The sequence below is a fragment of the Pan paniscus genome, chromosome 10 (assembly GCF_029289425.2).
Source record: "Pan paniscus chromosome 10, NHGRI_mPanPan1-v2.0_pri, whole genome shotgun sequence".
In the NCBI taxonomy this organism is placed as follows: domain Eukaryota; kingdom Metazoa; phylum Chordata; class Mammalia; order Primates; family Hominidae; genus Pan; species Pan paniscus.
The window spans coordinates 47,903,630-47,920,200 of record NC_073259.2 but is presented as its reverse complement, the minus strand read 5'-3'; the positions used below and the strand labels follow the sequence as shown (position 1 = coordinate 47,920,200).

The 16,571-nt window shown below is 39.5% G+C and overlaps 1 protein-coding gene across 12 annotated transcripts in view; it reads right to left on the bottom strand.

The window, feature by feature from the left end:
- Window positions 1-16,571, bottom strand: part of SLC38A1 (solute carrier family 38 member 1) — an 88,882-nt gene that overhangs the window by 64,617 nt on the left and 7,694 nt on the right. The window contains exon 1 of one of the 12 annotated variants that reach the window (XM_063593080.1): window positions 9,010-9,082. The exons of the other annotated variants lie outside the window; for them this stretch is intronic. The gene's annotated coding sequence lies outside the window, so the exon portion shown is untranslated. Of the gene's footprint in view, window positions 1-9,009; window positions 9,083-16,571 lie in introns of those variants that run through there. 12 annotated transcript variants of the gene reach the window in all.

Here is a 16,571-nt window from a genome sequence, read left to right as displayed (position 1 = left end):
ATAGTCTTCAAGAAGAGCAACTCCAAGACACATAATTGTCAGATTCACCAAAGTTGAAATGAAGGCAAAAATGTTAAGGGCAGCCAGAGAGAAAGGTCGGGTTACCCACAAAGGGAAGCCCATCAGACTAACAGCAGATCTCTCAGCAGAAACTCTACAAGCCAGAAGAGAGTGGGGGCCAATATTCAACATTCTTAAAGAAAAGAATTTTCAACCCAGAATTTCATATCCAGCCAAACTAAGCTTCATAAGTGAAGGAGAAATAAAATCCTTTACAGACAAGCAAATGCTGAGAGATTTTGTCACCACCAGGCCTGCCATACAAGAGCTCCTGAAGGAAGCACTAAACATGGAAAGGAACAACCAGTACCAGCCACTGCAAAAACATGCCAAATTGTAAAGACCATCGATGCTGTGAAGAAACTACATCAATTAACGAGCAAAATAACCAACTAACATCATAATGACAGGATCAAACTCACACATAACAATATTAACCTTACATGTAAATGGGCTAAATGCCCCAATTAAAAGACACAGACTGGCAAATTGGATAAAGACTCAAGACCCGTAAGTGTGCTGTATTCAAGAGACCCATCTCACGTGCAAAGACACACATAAGCTCAAAATATAGGGATGGAGGAAGATCTACCAAGCAAATGGAAAGCAAAAAAAAGTAGGGGTTGCAATCCTAGTCTCTGATAAAACAGACTTTAAACGAACAAAGATCAAAAGAGACAAAGAAGGCCATTACATAATGGTAAAGGGATCAATTCAACAAGAAGAGCTAACTATCCTAAATATATATGCACCCAATACAGGAGCACCCAGACTCATAAAGCAAGTCCTTAGAGACCTGCAAAGAGACTTAGACTCCCACACAATAATAATGGGGGGCTTTAACACCCATTAGACAGATCAACGAGACAGAAGGTTAACAAGGATATCCAAGACTTGAACTCATCTTTGCACCAAGTGGACCTAATAGATATCTACAGAACTCTCCACCCCAAATCAACAGAATATACATTCTTCTCAGCACCACATCGCACTTATTCCAAAATTGACCACATAGTTGGAAGTAAAGCACTCCTCAGCAAATGTAAAAGAACAGAAATCACAACAAACTGTCTCTCAGACCACAGTGCAATCAAATTAGAACTCAGGATTCAGAAACTCACTCAAGGCCAGGCGTGATGGCTCACGCCTGTAATCTCAGCACTTTGGGAGGCCGAGGCGGGCAGATTACGAGGTCAGGAGATCGAGACCATCCTGGCTAACACATCGAAACCCCGTCTCTACTAAAAATACAAAAAATTAACCAGGTGCGGTGGCAGGTGCCTGTAGTCCCAGCTACTTGGGAGGCTGAGGCAGGAGAATTGCTTGAACCTGGGAGGCAGAGTTTGCAGTGAGCCAAGATCGTGCCACTGCACTCCAGACAGGGTGATAGAGTGAGACTCCGCCTAAAAAAAAAAAAAAAAAAAAAAAAAAAGAAACTCACTCAAAACTGCACAACTACATGGAAACTGAGCAACCTGCTCCTGAATGACTACTGGGTAAATAACAAAATGAAGGCACAAATAAATATGTTCTTTGAAGCCAATGAGAACAAAGACACATCATACCAGAATCTCTGGGACACATTTAAAGCAGTGTGTACAGGGAAATTTATAGCACTAAATGCCCACAAGAGAAAGCAGGAAAGAGCTAGAATCAACACCCTAACATCACAATTAGAGGAACTAGAGAAGCAAAAGCAAACAAATTCAAAAGCTAGCAGAAGGTAAGAAATAACTAAGATCGGAGCAGAATTGAAGGAGATAGAGATACAAAAAAACCCTTCAAAAAATCAATGAATCCTGGAGCTGGTTTTTTGAAAAGATCATCACAATTGATAGACCACTAGCAAGACTAATAAAGAAGAAAAGAGAGAAGAATCAAATAGATGCAATAAAAAATGATAAAGGGGATATCACCACCAATCCCACAGAAATACAAACTACCATCAGAGAATACTATAAACACCTCTACACAGATAAACCAGAAAAATCTAGGAAAAATGGCTGAATTCCTGGGCACATACACCCTCTCAACACTAAACCAGGAAGAAGTGGAATCTCTGAATAGACCAATAACAGGCTGTGAAATTGAGGCAATAATTAATAGCCTACCAAGTAAAAGAAGTCCAGGACCAGACAGATTCACAGACGAATTCTACCAGAGGTACAAAGAGGAGCTGGTACCATTCCTCCTGAAACTATTCTAATTAATGGAAAAAGAGGAAATCCTCCCTAACTCATTTTATGAGCCCCTCATCATCTGATACCAAAGCCTGGTAGACACACAACGAAAAAAGAGAATTTTAGGCCAATATCCCTGATGAACATTGATGCGAAAATCCTCAATAAAATACTGGCAAATAAAATCCAGGAGCACATCAAAAGCCTTATCCACCACAATCAAATTGACTTCATCTCTGGGATGCAAGGTTGGTTCAACATACGCAAATCAATAAACCTAATCCATCACATAAACAGAACCAACCACAAAAACCACATGATTATCTCAATAGATGCAGAAAAGGCCTTTGACAAAATTCAACAGCGCTTCAGGCTAAAAACTCTCAATCAACTGGGTATTGATGGAACGTTTCTCAAAATAACAAGAGCTATTTATGACAAACCCACAGCCAATATCATACCAAATGGGCACAAACTGGAAGCATTCCCTTTGAAAACTGGCACAAGACAGGGATGCCCGCTCTTACCACTCCTATTCAACACAGTGTTGGAAGTTCTGGCCAGGGCAATCAGGCAAGAGAAAGGAATAAAGTGTATTCAATTAGGAAAAGACAAAGTCAAACTGTCCCTATTTGCAGATGACATGATTGTATATTTAGAAAACCCCTTCATCTTAGCCCAAAATCTCCTTAAGCTGATAAGCAACTTCAGCAAAGTATCAGGTTACAAAATCAATGTGCAAAAATCACAACCATTCCTATACACCAATAACAGACAGACAAACAGAGAGCCAAATCATGAGTGAACTCCCATTCACAATTGCTACAAAGACAATAAAATACCTAGGAATCCAACTTACAAGGGATGTGAAGGACCTCTTCAAGGCGAACTACAAACTACTGCTCAACGAAATAAAAGAGGACACAAACAAATGGACTAACATTCCATGCTCATGGATAGGAAGAATTGATATTGTGTAAATGGCCATACTGCCCAAGGTAATGTATAGATTCAATGCCATCCTCATCAAGCTACCAATGACTTTCTTCACAGAATTGGAAAAAAAACTACTTTAAAGTTCATATGGAACCAAAAAAGAGCCCACATTGCCAAGACAATCTTAAGCAAAAAGAACAAAGCTGGAGGCATCACGCTACCTGACTTCAAACTATGCTACAAGGCTACAGTAATCAAAACAGCATGGTACTGGTACCAAAACAGATATATGGACCAATGGAACAGAACAGAGGCCTCAGAATTAACACTACACATCTACAACCATCTGATCTTTGACAAACCTGACAAAAACAAGAAATGGGGAAAGGATTCACTATTTAATAAATGGTGCTGGGAAAACTGACTAGCCATGTGTAGAAAGCTGAAACTGGATCCCTTCTTGACACCTTATACAAAAATTAATTCAAGATGGATTAAAGACCTAAGTGTTAGACCAGAAACCATAAAAACCCTAGAAGAAAGCCTAGGTAATACCATTCAGGACATAGGCATGGGCAAGGACTTCATGACTAAAACACCAACAGCAATGGCAACAAAAGCCAAAATTGATAAATGGGATCTAATTAAACTAAAGAGCTTCAGCACAGCAAAAGAAACTACTATCAGAGTGAACAGGCAACCTACAGAATGGGAGAAAATCTACCCATCTGACATAGGGCTCATATCCAGAATCTACAAAGAACTTAAATAAATTTTCAAGAAAAAAACAAACAACCCCAGCAAAGAGTGGGCAAAGGATATGAACAGACACTTCTCAAAAAAGACATTTATGGAGCCAACAGACACATGAAAAAAATGCTCATTATCACTGGTCATCAGAGAAATGCAAATCAAAACCACAATGAGATACCATCTCACTCCAGTTAGAATGGTGGTCATTTAAAAAGTCAGGAAACAACAGAGGCTGGAGAGGATGTGGAGAAATAGGAATGCTTTTACACTCTTGGTGGGAGTGTAAATTAGTTCAACCATTGTGGAAGACAGTGTGGCAATTCCTCAAGGATCTAGAACCAGAAATACCATTTGACCCAGCAATCCCATTACTGGGTATATACCCAAAGGATTATAAATCTTGCTACTGTAAAGACACATGCACACGTATGTTTATTGCGGCACTATTCACAATAGGAAACACTTGGAACCAACCCAAATGTCCATCGATGATAGACTGGATTAAGAAAATGTGGCACATATACACCATGGAATACTATGCAGCCATAAAAAAGGATGAGTTCATGTCCTTTGAAGGGACATGAATGAAGCTGGAAACCATCATTCTCAGCAAACTATCACAAGGACAGAAAATCAAACACTGTATGTTCTCACTCATAGGTGGCATTGAACAATGAGAACAGTTGGACACAGGGAGGGGAACATCACACACCGGGGCCTGTCACAGGGTGGGGGCCTGGGGGAGGGATAGCATTACGAGAAATACCCAATGTAAATGACGAATTAATGGGTGCAGCAAACCAACATGGCACATGTATACATATGTAACAAACCTGCACGTTGTGCACATGTACCCTAGAACTATAATATATATACCCTAGAAGTATAATAAAATATATTCATTCTTTATTAATAAATAAATGCTAATTAATTTATTTAAAAATAAATACATGAATGAATTAATTAATATAGATTTGGTATAAGTGTTAGAAAATACAATTTTTCAAATGGAATAAAACAACCAAAAAGAAAAAAGTTCACCTGTTATCTCAGCAAGCAGAGATGATCACTGCATATATATATATAATTGTTGTATGGCCTTCCATGGTTTTTCTATGCACATAGAAATGTTCTTTCTATGTTCATTGCAGCATTATTCACAATAGCCAAGATATGGAAACAATCTAAGTGCCCATGGATGTGAATGGATAAGAAACACAGGCACATATAAAATAAAATGTTATTCAACCTTAAAAAAGAAGGGGATCCTCTCATTTGCCACAACCTGGATGAATCTGGAGGACATAATGGTAAGTAAAACAATCCAGAAACAGAAAGAAAAATACTGCATGATCTCATGTATACATGGTATCTTTTTTTGAAAAAAAAAAAAAAAGTCTGATACACAGACATAGAGAATAAAACAGTTGTTATAAAGAGTTTGGGGAGGAAATGTGGAGATGTAGGTCAAAGGATATGAAGTTGCAGATGTGTAGGATGAATAAGTCTAGGGAGCAAATGTACAACATGAGGACTGTAGTTAATACAGTTTGAGTATTTCTTATCAAAAATGTTTGGGACCAGAGGTGTTACAAGAAAGGGGTCCTGATCTGGACCCCAAAAGAGGGTTCTTGGATCTCAGGAAAGAAAGAATTCAGGGCAAGCCCAAGGTGCAAAGCAGAAGCAAGATTATTAAGAAAGTAAAGGAATAAAAGAATGGCTACTCCACAGACAGAGCAGCCCTAAGGGCTGCTGGTTGCCCATTTTTATGGTTATTTGTTGATGATATGCTAAACAAAGTGGATTATTCATGCCTCCCCTTTTTAGACCATATAGGGCAACTTCCAGATGTTGCCATGGCATTTGTAAACTGTCATGGCACTGGTGAGAGTGTAGCAGTGAGGACGACCAGAGGTCACTCTCATCACCATCTTGGTTTTGGTGGGTTTTAGCCAGCTTCTTTACTGCAACCTGTTTTATCATTAAGGTCTTTACGACCTGTACTTTGTGCTAACCTCCTATCTCATTCTGTGACTTAGAATGCTTTAACCATCTGGAAATGCAGCTCAGTGGCTCTCAGCCTCATTTTACTCAGCTCCTATTTAAAATGGAGTTGCTCTGGTTCACATGCCTCTGACATTTCCCCCCTCCCTTTTATAAGAGAACCCTTAATCCTAAGGGCTGCACAGGGATGAAAATCCATCTTTAGTAACTTCTTCAGGCTGAATAGGGGTGATGGTATTCCTACCTAACTATGAGAATATCTTGTGTTCAGGGTAGAGACGAGCTCAGTCAGAAAGCATCAGTATGGTGAGGGACATTCATGACTCTTAAGTTCCGACAAAAAGTAATATTTGGAAGATGAATAAGTGTTCAATTTAAGAAAACATTGAGTAAGCTTATCCTTATGCCTATACAGAGTGCCATAGCAATGTATTCCACAAGAGTAAAGCAAAATAAGTAAAAATTATCTCAAGTAAACTAAATTATAAGGCTTTCCAAATTATAAGGGCAACTGTTGGAACCAAGCTGATATGACATTGCTAGATGATTCCAATATGTCCAGAATTGGAATATTGATCCAGATTTTTACATTACTCATCCCTCTTGTTTCTTCTGAGCAGCAGCTAGAGATCACTGGTTGGTTCACAGGAATAAATTGCAGCAACTAACTTAAAAGCAACTGATGAGACTAGAATTTAATAACAAGTGTAGCATAATTCTTGAAACACAGTTTCTCTCTCCAGTTTCCCATTTTTTACTAAAGACAAATCATAGTAACACTGATTTGCTTTATTATACTTGGCCTGATTTTTTGTATAAAGTGCAGCAAGAATAATTATTTTTCACATAAGCCTTTTGTAATTTCGCTTTGATGGAACTCTGCTCCATAGAAGGAATCTCAGATAAGACTTTTTAGAACCAAGCCTTGCAATGAGTTTGAACCCTCAAATACCTATGAGTTGGGTAAATTTCTCTCCTTTTGAGGTCTGTGTAGGCAAGTATGAGGCCAATTCCCCAAAGGGATTTGCTTGGCTTTACAAGTCAAGTTTGATTCCTTAAAGGAAAGCATGCTGTTCCAGTCAAAGCCTTGGTAAAATAACCAGTTTCTCCAATTGTGTCCTGTTACAAAAGAAAACAGATTCTTATTGCACTTATGCAAATAACTATATTGCTAAAAGTTGAGAATACTCCCAGATAGTTTCCAGATTCTGGGGAAATCAGGTAGAGAGAAACAAACATGCTCCAAATTTTGTTCAGAGGAGTATACTTTACATAATTGCTACAAGCTGTAAATAGCTCAAAAGTTTCCTTGACTCTGAAAAACAAAACAAAGGGTCAGCAACATTTTAAGCAAAATCAAAAAGATTACTTTAGTCTTCCATTGTTTCGGTTAATTTAGTTAACCCCTGTTCTTGATATTCATGAACATTTCACCTCTCTGTGAGAGTTCTGAAAGTTTTTCTTCTATTCTAATGTCACAATTTCCAAAGTTATCAGAAGCTTGCATTTTAGAACATCTGTCAAAGTCCTATTGTTGATTATAAAACCACCTTTTAAAGAGGATTAAAACAAGAAAACGATTGTCTGTGGATAACAAAATCTTTTAGGACAGCCACTATTAAAGCCACGATTGACTAGGAAATTTGGGTTACCTCTGTGCACACAGTAATTTTATGTAACAATTATAATTATTAATAACATACAGATCATGAGAAGGTTTTTCCTCTAAGAAAAACCTGTTGTGCTTTTACTCCAATGTCTAACTTATGGAAAAAATGAATAATACCCCTTTAGTTTTAGCCAATGTCCACATACAGAATCTTTTTTTACAAGATTAGTTTTTTACACTTTCCATAACTTGCTTAAACCTTCAGCTTTATTCTATCTAACTGAAAACAATTCTTTAATCCTTTAATTTGGGCAAGAAAAATCCACATTCCCATACCTTCTTATAATCTTTCACCAAAAACATATTTCACTTTTCTTACACACTTTGCATGTAGAACTGTTTTTTCAGTAGTCTTAATTATATGTTACAATGCTAACTCTTTTACTTTTGATGAAAACCTTGGTAACTTTGGGATTTTAATTATGTACTAGGTGTGCAGCCTAGGATAGCACACGGAAGTGCAGATAAGGACTGACTTTTTCCAGCATAGCTACGGGGTGTGGCTAACTCCACATGTCCCTGGCCTTATCTAGAATCTAATGCTCCAAAGTAGCCAAAGTAGGTAAACTGAACAATTTTCAAAAGTCAAAGGGCTGGGTGTGGTGGCTCAAGCCTGTAATCCCACCACTTTGGGAGGCCAAGGCGGGTGGATCACAAGGTCAGCAGATCAAGACCATCCTGGCTAACATGGTGAAAGAAACCCTGTCTCTACTAAAAATACAAAAAATTAGCTGGGCATGGTGGCGGGCGCCTGTAGTCCAGCTACTTGGGAGGCTGAGGCAGGAGAATGGCATGAACCTAGGAGGCAGAGCTTGCAATGAATCGAGATCGCGCCACTGCACTCCAGCCTGGGCAACAGAGAGAGGTTCTGTCTCAAAAAAAAAAAAAGTCAAAGCAGCAGTTTATGACCTTAAGGCATTTAGCAAACTTAATATCTGACCTGCATAATTTAGACCAAATGTCTTTATTTTACCAGTAATCTTTAAAACTGTTTTTATTTCCCAAAGATTACTTAAGTCACATGAACTAAAAGGCATTACACTTTTTACTTATGTGACAAAATATTTGATTTAAGCTTATTATTATTAAAGCAATTAATTAAAATTCTTTTATATTACACACACATAATACATATAAATACATAGACAAACAGAAGACAAAGGATGATCCCTTAAGCTGGGAATTCAACCCCGAACCCGGGCTGCCATTGTGATGGCAGAGACCAAGAGAAAGTACTGCCACGTGGTTGCAAGGTCAAGCTCCCAAGGACATGACTGACCGGAAGGAAACCTCATCCAGTTTGCGCACGCGTGCGTGTGCACACATACACACACACACACACACACACACACACAGAGAGAGAGAGAGAGAGAGAGACCAGAAGTCTGGCTGGTAAGAAATTCTTACCCTTTGGCCAGCATGCCAGGCTTCTGGGTTCCCTCTCCCTGAGACCTGGCTGGCTGCATCACAGCCCTGGGGGCCAAGCTGCAACACAAAGGAAAATTATCTTTTTCCATCTGGCCAGAACAAAATATGTGTGACAAAACATAGACATTACCACTGTGCTTAACACCCAATATCAAACTGGCAAGGCTCAAACTTGCCCCCATCATTGTTAATCCAACCTCCAACCAAGAGTTTCAACATGTGGTCTCTGGGTAAGATGGTCGCCCTGAGTAATAGAAAAGATAATAAAGGGAAAGGAGAGAGAGAAAAGCATTGCCTGTGGCAGGGTGGAGAAGGCGAAATGCTCAGGGAGGCCAGAAAAAGACCCACCCATTGCAGCACCACCGAAAAGTTCAGGCGGCCACTTGTCAGTCAAGAAGTGATCTTTTCCAGCAGTCCCATCAGCTCTCAAGTTTCCCCTTTTAGGGAGGAAAAAGCATTCCGTGTCCCAAGATTCTGTACATGCCTAATCCTGTCACCCACAGCCATCAGCAGAGACTGCCAGGCAGATTAATCCAAAGAGAATAGCAGTTAACAGGCTGTAGTAACAAGCCCATTCTTAGCCAGGAGGGATTTTATGAGAAGGACTTTACTGAGAGGGACTTCTAACCCCCTAAATCTTGGAAGGATTTCTAACACTCCTAATTTGGGCCTCTAACCCATTTGGGTGTCCTTGTCTTTTATCAAGAGGAGGCTTTAACCCTCTCTGTCTTAGGAGAAACTCTAACTCTCCTAAGTTGGGCCTCTAACCCAATCCCATTCTTTACCCAGGTACCCCACCACTTACCCCAAGTCGGCTGATCAATCTATTGCCTTTGGGTTGGGAGGCTTCTTCAGTATTGAACCTTCCGGGTTTGGCAGAAAAATGTTACCAGACCCCACCACTTACTCAAAGTTAGCTTTTGAGTTGGGGGTTTCCTCACTAGTTGCTTCTGCGGTGGCCAGAAAGATGTCACAGGACCCCACCGCTTACCCAAAGCTAGCCTTTGGATCAGGGGTTTCCTCACAATAGTCGCTTCCACAGTCGCCAGAAAGATGTTACAAGACCCCAACACTTACTGCGGGTTTCTGCACTATAGCCCCTTCGTGGTTGCCAGAAAGATGTTACAGGAAAAGGGTCCCAATCCAGACCCCAGAAGAGGGGGTTCTTAGATCTCGCACAAGAAAGAATTCAGGGTGAGTCCATAGAGTAAAGCAAAATGGCTACTCCATAGACAGAGCAGCTTCGAGGGCTGCTGGTTGCTGATTATGATTATTTCTTGATGATTTGCTAAACAAGGGGTGAATTATTCATGCTTCCCATTTTTAGACCATATAGGGTTCCTGACATTGCCATGGCATTTGTAAGCTGTCATGGTGCTGGTGGGAGTGTAGCAGTGAGGACGACCAGAGGTCACTCTCATCATCATCTTGGTTTTGGTGGGTTTTAGCCATCTTCTTTACTGCAACCTGTTTTATCATTAAGGTCTTTACAACCTGTACTTTGTGCTAACCTCCTATCTCATTCTGTGACTTAGAATGCTTTAACCATCTGGAAACGCAGCTCAGTGGCTCTCAGCCTCATTTTACTCAGCTCCTATTTAAGATGGAGTTGCTCTGGTTCACATGCCTCTGACAGAAGTAGTTCAGATTTTTGATTTTTTGGATTTTGGAATATTTGCATACATATTATGAGATATCCTGGGGACGAGACCCAAGTGCAAACTTGAAATTCATTTGTTTCATATACACCTTACAAACATACCCTAAAGGCAATTTTACATAAAATTTTAAATAATTTTGTGCATAAGACAAAGTTTTCACTGCATTTTCACTGTGACCTATCACAGGAGGTTAGATGTAAAATGTTCTACTTGGGCATCGCGTCAGTGCTCAGAGTTTTAAGTTTTGGAACATTGTGGGTTTTGGACTTTTTAAAATGTGTTTATTTATTTATTTATTGAGATGAAATCTCACTCTGTCACCCAGGCTGGAGTGTAGTGATGAGATCTCTGCTCACTGCAACCTCCGCCTCCCAGATTCAAGAGAATCTCCTGCTTCGGCCTCCCGAGTACCTGGAATTACAGGCACATGCCACCATGCCCAGCTAATTTTTGTATTTTCAGTGGAGATGGGGTTTCACTATGTTGGCCAGGCTGGTCTTGAACTCCTAACCTCAGATGATCCACCTAACTCAACCTCCCAAAGTGCTGGGATTACAGGCGTGAGCCACTGTGCCCAGCCAGGGTTTTGGATTTTTGGATTAGGGATGCTCAACCTGTAATATTGTATTATATATATGGGATTTTTGCTAAAAGAGTGGATTCTAGGTGCTCTTGCCACAAAAAAGAAGTGACCACGTGAGATGATGGATATATTAATTTTCTTGACTCTAGTAACCATTTTACCACGCATATGTATACCAAAACATCACGTTGCACACCTTAAATACATATAATTTTTAAAGCGGAGAAAGTGTTAAGCCTAAGGTCAACAATGGTTCTATAATTCCGGGCCAGCTAGTCCCATAACTGACTGTGTCTGTTTACCCACTTGGGGTTCTTGGATCCTCAGGGTTCATAGATGATAGTGATAAGGATCTAAGAACTAACATGGATCTATATTTCAAAAGGCCTCAAACAGGCTAAACAGGTTAACTAAATGGTGAGGTATCCATACTGTTAGCAAGACTTCATTAACTTGATGTGATAATCCTAAATTTGATTGGCAATTTTATATACCTTTGAGTAATAAAAATGGGAAATGAATTAATATATTAAAGTCAACACTCAAAACTCATTAAATAGTATACTTAATATCTGGACGCTGCATTGCATATAATTTATACTTTAATTAAAATAAAAAATTAAAGCCGATCATCAAAATCTTTGAAAATCTGGGGCTTTTGGAAGGTGGGGAATAATAAAAATGGCCTTTGGTAGTGAAAAACCTGGGAAGCTAGTAAGTGGTCTCAGAAAAATAAGTGGTTTTACTCTCTTCTTGCCCAAGACTAACGGTTTAACCTGTGCTTAAGGTCCTGGCTCTTCTGCTAGGACCTTGTTTCTCTACTTCCTCTCTCTGCCTTCCCTTCTTGACATCCATCATCCTCAGAGCTCTTTATCTAGAACATAAATCTGTCTAGAACCTTGAGCTATCACCACACCCCTCTCTTTACTGCTAGCAGTCTCTAAACTACTTGCTCCTGCCACCACTCCCCTGAAATCATGCCTGATTAGGAAATTCTGGCTCCACCACTTAGAAGCTGTGTAGCCCCAGGAAAGAAGGTTAACTTCTCTTTGCCTTAGTTTCCTCATCTGTAAAATGGACTTAAAGCAATACCCATCTGATACAGTCATAAAGATTCCATGACTTGGTCCATGTGCAGCACTTAGAACAGCGTCTGGCCCGGGTTTTGTAAATTATTGTGACCATTGTTCCTGTTTTCTGACTTCTCCCAAATAACTCCACACTGCATCCTCCCAAGACCTTCTTGGTCTCCTCTGCCAGATCCCTCCTCCTCCCAACTTTCTGTGTAGAAGTAGCTCTTTGGGCCTCGACTCTTCTTGCTCCACATATTCCAAATTCTTTCCTTTTTAGGGCTTCAGGGCTGTAGTGTCAAGTTTCATTCTACAAAGGCATCTTTCAGATCTTTCTTCCCAGTCTTTTTCACTTTATAAAACTAGAATTCCTTTGCGTTATGAAATAGGATCTCCCTCATAAATACAACTTGATCATGATCATGCCACTTAACATGTCACATGTTTCTTCATCTGTAAAATGAGAGGGCATGAAAGAGAGGTTATCTCTCAGGTTCTTTCCTTCTCAGAAACATTTCCATAAATTCTTTTCAGACTCCTGCTGCCTTCTGGACTGCTCCATTAGGATGTTTATCATTACCTCACATTCCACATGCCTAAAGCAGAACGCATCACCTGACCTCACATGCCAGCATTCTATTTCTGTTAAAGATATAATGCACCTTCTCCTTGTCACTTAGACTTGAAACTTGGGTATGGCTTTCATACAACCTCATATCTAATCAGTTGCCAAGTCCTGCCAACATTCCTTCACAAAATCCTTTTCCTTTCCCTTATTCCTTACAGTTTCACAGCCTGAACTTTGCCACAGTCACTCTCCGCCACGCTACCTCCTGCTTCTTGCCCTCTCCCACCTATAGAGGCAGATTCTTCCTGAAAAGACAGTCTTGCACATTCCTCTTTCTGCCTTGCCAATCATAACTGTTCCCTCTACAGGATGAGGTCTAATCTCTAGAACCTCGGACAGCTTTCTCTTTAATTTATGCTCCCACTACATTCCTTCTAACTTTCCATTCCTGCAATGGGTCTACTCTTATGCAGTTTTCTGCTTTGTTCACACCATCCCCCTGGTCCTGGACACACCCTCTCCACCTTCCCATGAAGCCTATGCTAACTTAAGTATGACCTTTCTTTCAAAGCCCAGCTTGCTTGCTTTTTTAAAAAATTCAAGCCAACTCTTCTGTGATGACTTTCTCCAATGACCAACCCAGGCATTGCCAAATACCTCCTGGGGGCAGGGAGAGGGACATAATTGTCCCAGTTGAGAACCTGCTTGACTGTTTACCTGTGATGAATTCTTACAGCAGTTTTGTGTAGATTACTCACTGGCTTATAGCAAGGGCACTCATATTTCAGTAATCTTTTTATTTACAATTTCAATTCCTTGGGGACAAGGACCATACATCTCAAAGGTCTAGTATATGGTGACAGTAAACACATGTTAACAATAAAAATGAGGACTAAATTTAAAAAGAAAGCTATGATCACCTGCCTGCAGACAATATATTCAGTGAGCATCACGAACACCATCTTCCCATGGAAAACAAAACAAAAATGGGAACATGAAGCAATGTGGATAGCCCTACCTCATAGTTTTCATTAAGTTTACCACCTGATCTCCTTTACATTTGATCTGGGCATGTGGGATTTATGTAAAAATGCATTTAGTATTGTAAAGAACTATATAAACGGAAGGTATTTATCATTACTGTCCCAGCCACTATGCCTGGAATGTTTAAGAATTCTTGGCATGATTTCTAAAAGTCCAGAGAAGGAGTTGTATTAAAGAAGTGGTTCTCAACTGGGGACAATTATGTCCCTCTCCCTGCCCCCAGGAGGTATTTGGCAATGCCTGGAGACATTTTGGGTTGCAATAAGTGAGGGGGTGCTGCAGACATCTAGTTGAGAAAGACCAGGGATGCTGCTAAACATCATACAATGCACAGGACAGCCATACACAACAAAGAGTTGTCTGGCCCCAAATGTCAGTAGTGTGAAGGGCAAGAAGCCCTGTGTTACAGAAGCTCACAGGGGATGAGTATGGACCCCCTCTTTGTGGGGCATGGAGATGAACCGCTAACTTACTTGGACAAATTGCCCATTGCATCCTATCTTAACAGGATCCCAAAACCTGCTCTTAATCGCTCCATAATTCCTCTTGTCTTCAAGTTCCCATATGATCTTTTAAATGTCTGTTATCAACATGACTGGCTTATGATGCTGGTAACTAACCTGTCTATATCAGAAATTTTGAAACAATTCCAATTTATTTAAGACAGAAAAAATAAACTCTAAAGTTAATGAAGTCAACCTATAACTGGATATAGGAGGACAGACTGTATATTACATTTAAAAAAAAAAACACCAAAAGAATTGAATCTTAATTAATTAGAACAGTGAGTGTATATGAGTAGTGTGAATACCAACAAAATTAAAAACATTTCTCATCAATTGAAAATTAGTGGATTTAAATAATTACTAAAAACTCATGCAGTTGAAAACAGCCTGGAATATTTCAGCCCTTGAGAAAAATCTCTTTATTTGCATATATGTTTTTTGTTCTAAAGATATTTCTGATCAAGGATTGCTATTGTACTAAAAACGATGGATACAGTTTTGTGTGTTTGTTTTTAAGCCCTAGCTAAGTTATGACTCCTAACAAAATACTCAAGGAAAAACAGAAATAATAAGAACTTTAAAGCATCACAAAGTGGTGCATATAAAGAGGATCATTTATAAAAAGAAATCTTAAAAATAGACTTTTATTTGAAAAGAGAAAATGTAATAAAAGACACTATATAATTCAATACCAGATGATGGTTACAGTCTCAGAACAATTCCTTTCTCCTCTCTGGGTCTCTGTCTCCTCACCTTAAAATAAGAAGATTGGATTAATGGCTGCTCTTTCAAAGACCTCTCCCAGTTCTCTGAATTAATGATTCTATACACTATTTCTTAATGAATCACTTCCAAAGATAAGAAGGTGGACTTGTAGACAAATCTCTTGAATAGTTGCCTTTGTAGGCCAATAGGCCTCAGTTCTAACAGGACATTGGAACAAACTGGGGAGCTTTAAAAAAATAAAAGTGATAAGGGGACACTACACACACAACAGTCTCTGACTTAATTGGTATAGGACAGGATCCAAGCATGGTTATTTTAAATGCTCTCCAGAGGAGAACATTCTTATGTGCAGCCAATGTTAAGATCCCCAGATTTAGAATAAAAGTTAAAACAAAAGAAGCTAGTGCTCAGGTAGGTAAGATAAATGGGCAAAGCAGACTGGGCATAAGGAACTAGAGAACACATGTCCCATCTATTTCCCTCCAACTAGTGGCAGGAATGAGCCTGGTCTTTTTATTTTTATGTTTTTCAATAAATGCCAGAAATCAAAATTCTAAGTGAAATTCTGATATTTAAGAGTTGGCAACTAATTTCAAATAATTTTAAAAGAAAGCGTAAGTCACATAAAATATGCCCACAAGCTTAATTTGGCTCTCTAGCCACCAGTTTGCAACCTAAACAAAACCGGTTCAATAAATTAAACAGTGTTTTCTCTGTGCTCTGCCCTGTCTGTCTCCTGCTCAGAGCCTCTTTCTTCTATACCTTGGTCCATAGCCTATCCCTTTCTTTTTCCTTTCCATTGTCGCTTTCTTTTCCAACCTTCGCCATTCCTAAGAGATGGAAACTGAGATCTACACATTAAATCTTCATGTGGCTCTGGCTGTATCACTGGACAGGCATCTATGCCTGGGAAAATTCAGGTTATAAACTGTAACTTGACGCTGTGGCTCCATGATGTCAACAAATGGTTGGTTTAGTAAAAGTCAGTCAAGCTCATAATTTCACACTACTAAGACTAAGACTTTGTCAAGCAACATATGGAGGTCCTCATTTAATTTCTGATGTTTGTTTTGTTTTCCTTGCTTTAAATCTAAACCAATGCATATCAAAATCACCCCTGATATTTTCTAAGCTCCCATATTTGGGCTCCATCCCAGGCCAACTAAATCTGAATCTCTGGAGATGAAGTCTTGGCACTGACAGCTTTTAAAACACCCTAGATGAGTCTAATGTGAAGTCTGCTCTGAGACTCACTAATCTAAAACCATCACCTGACCCTGAAGATTAGCAGCATGCTTAATGCCAGATGACTATCATCTTGAATAGTTTTTTTAAACTTGTTCAAGGACTTTCTCAGCTCTGCTCTCGTTGTATCTTCACAAC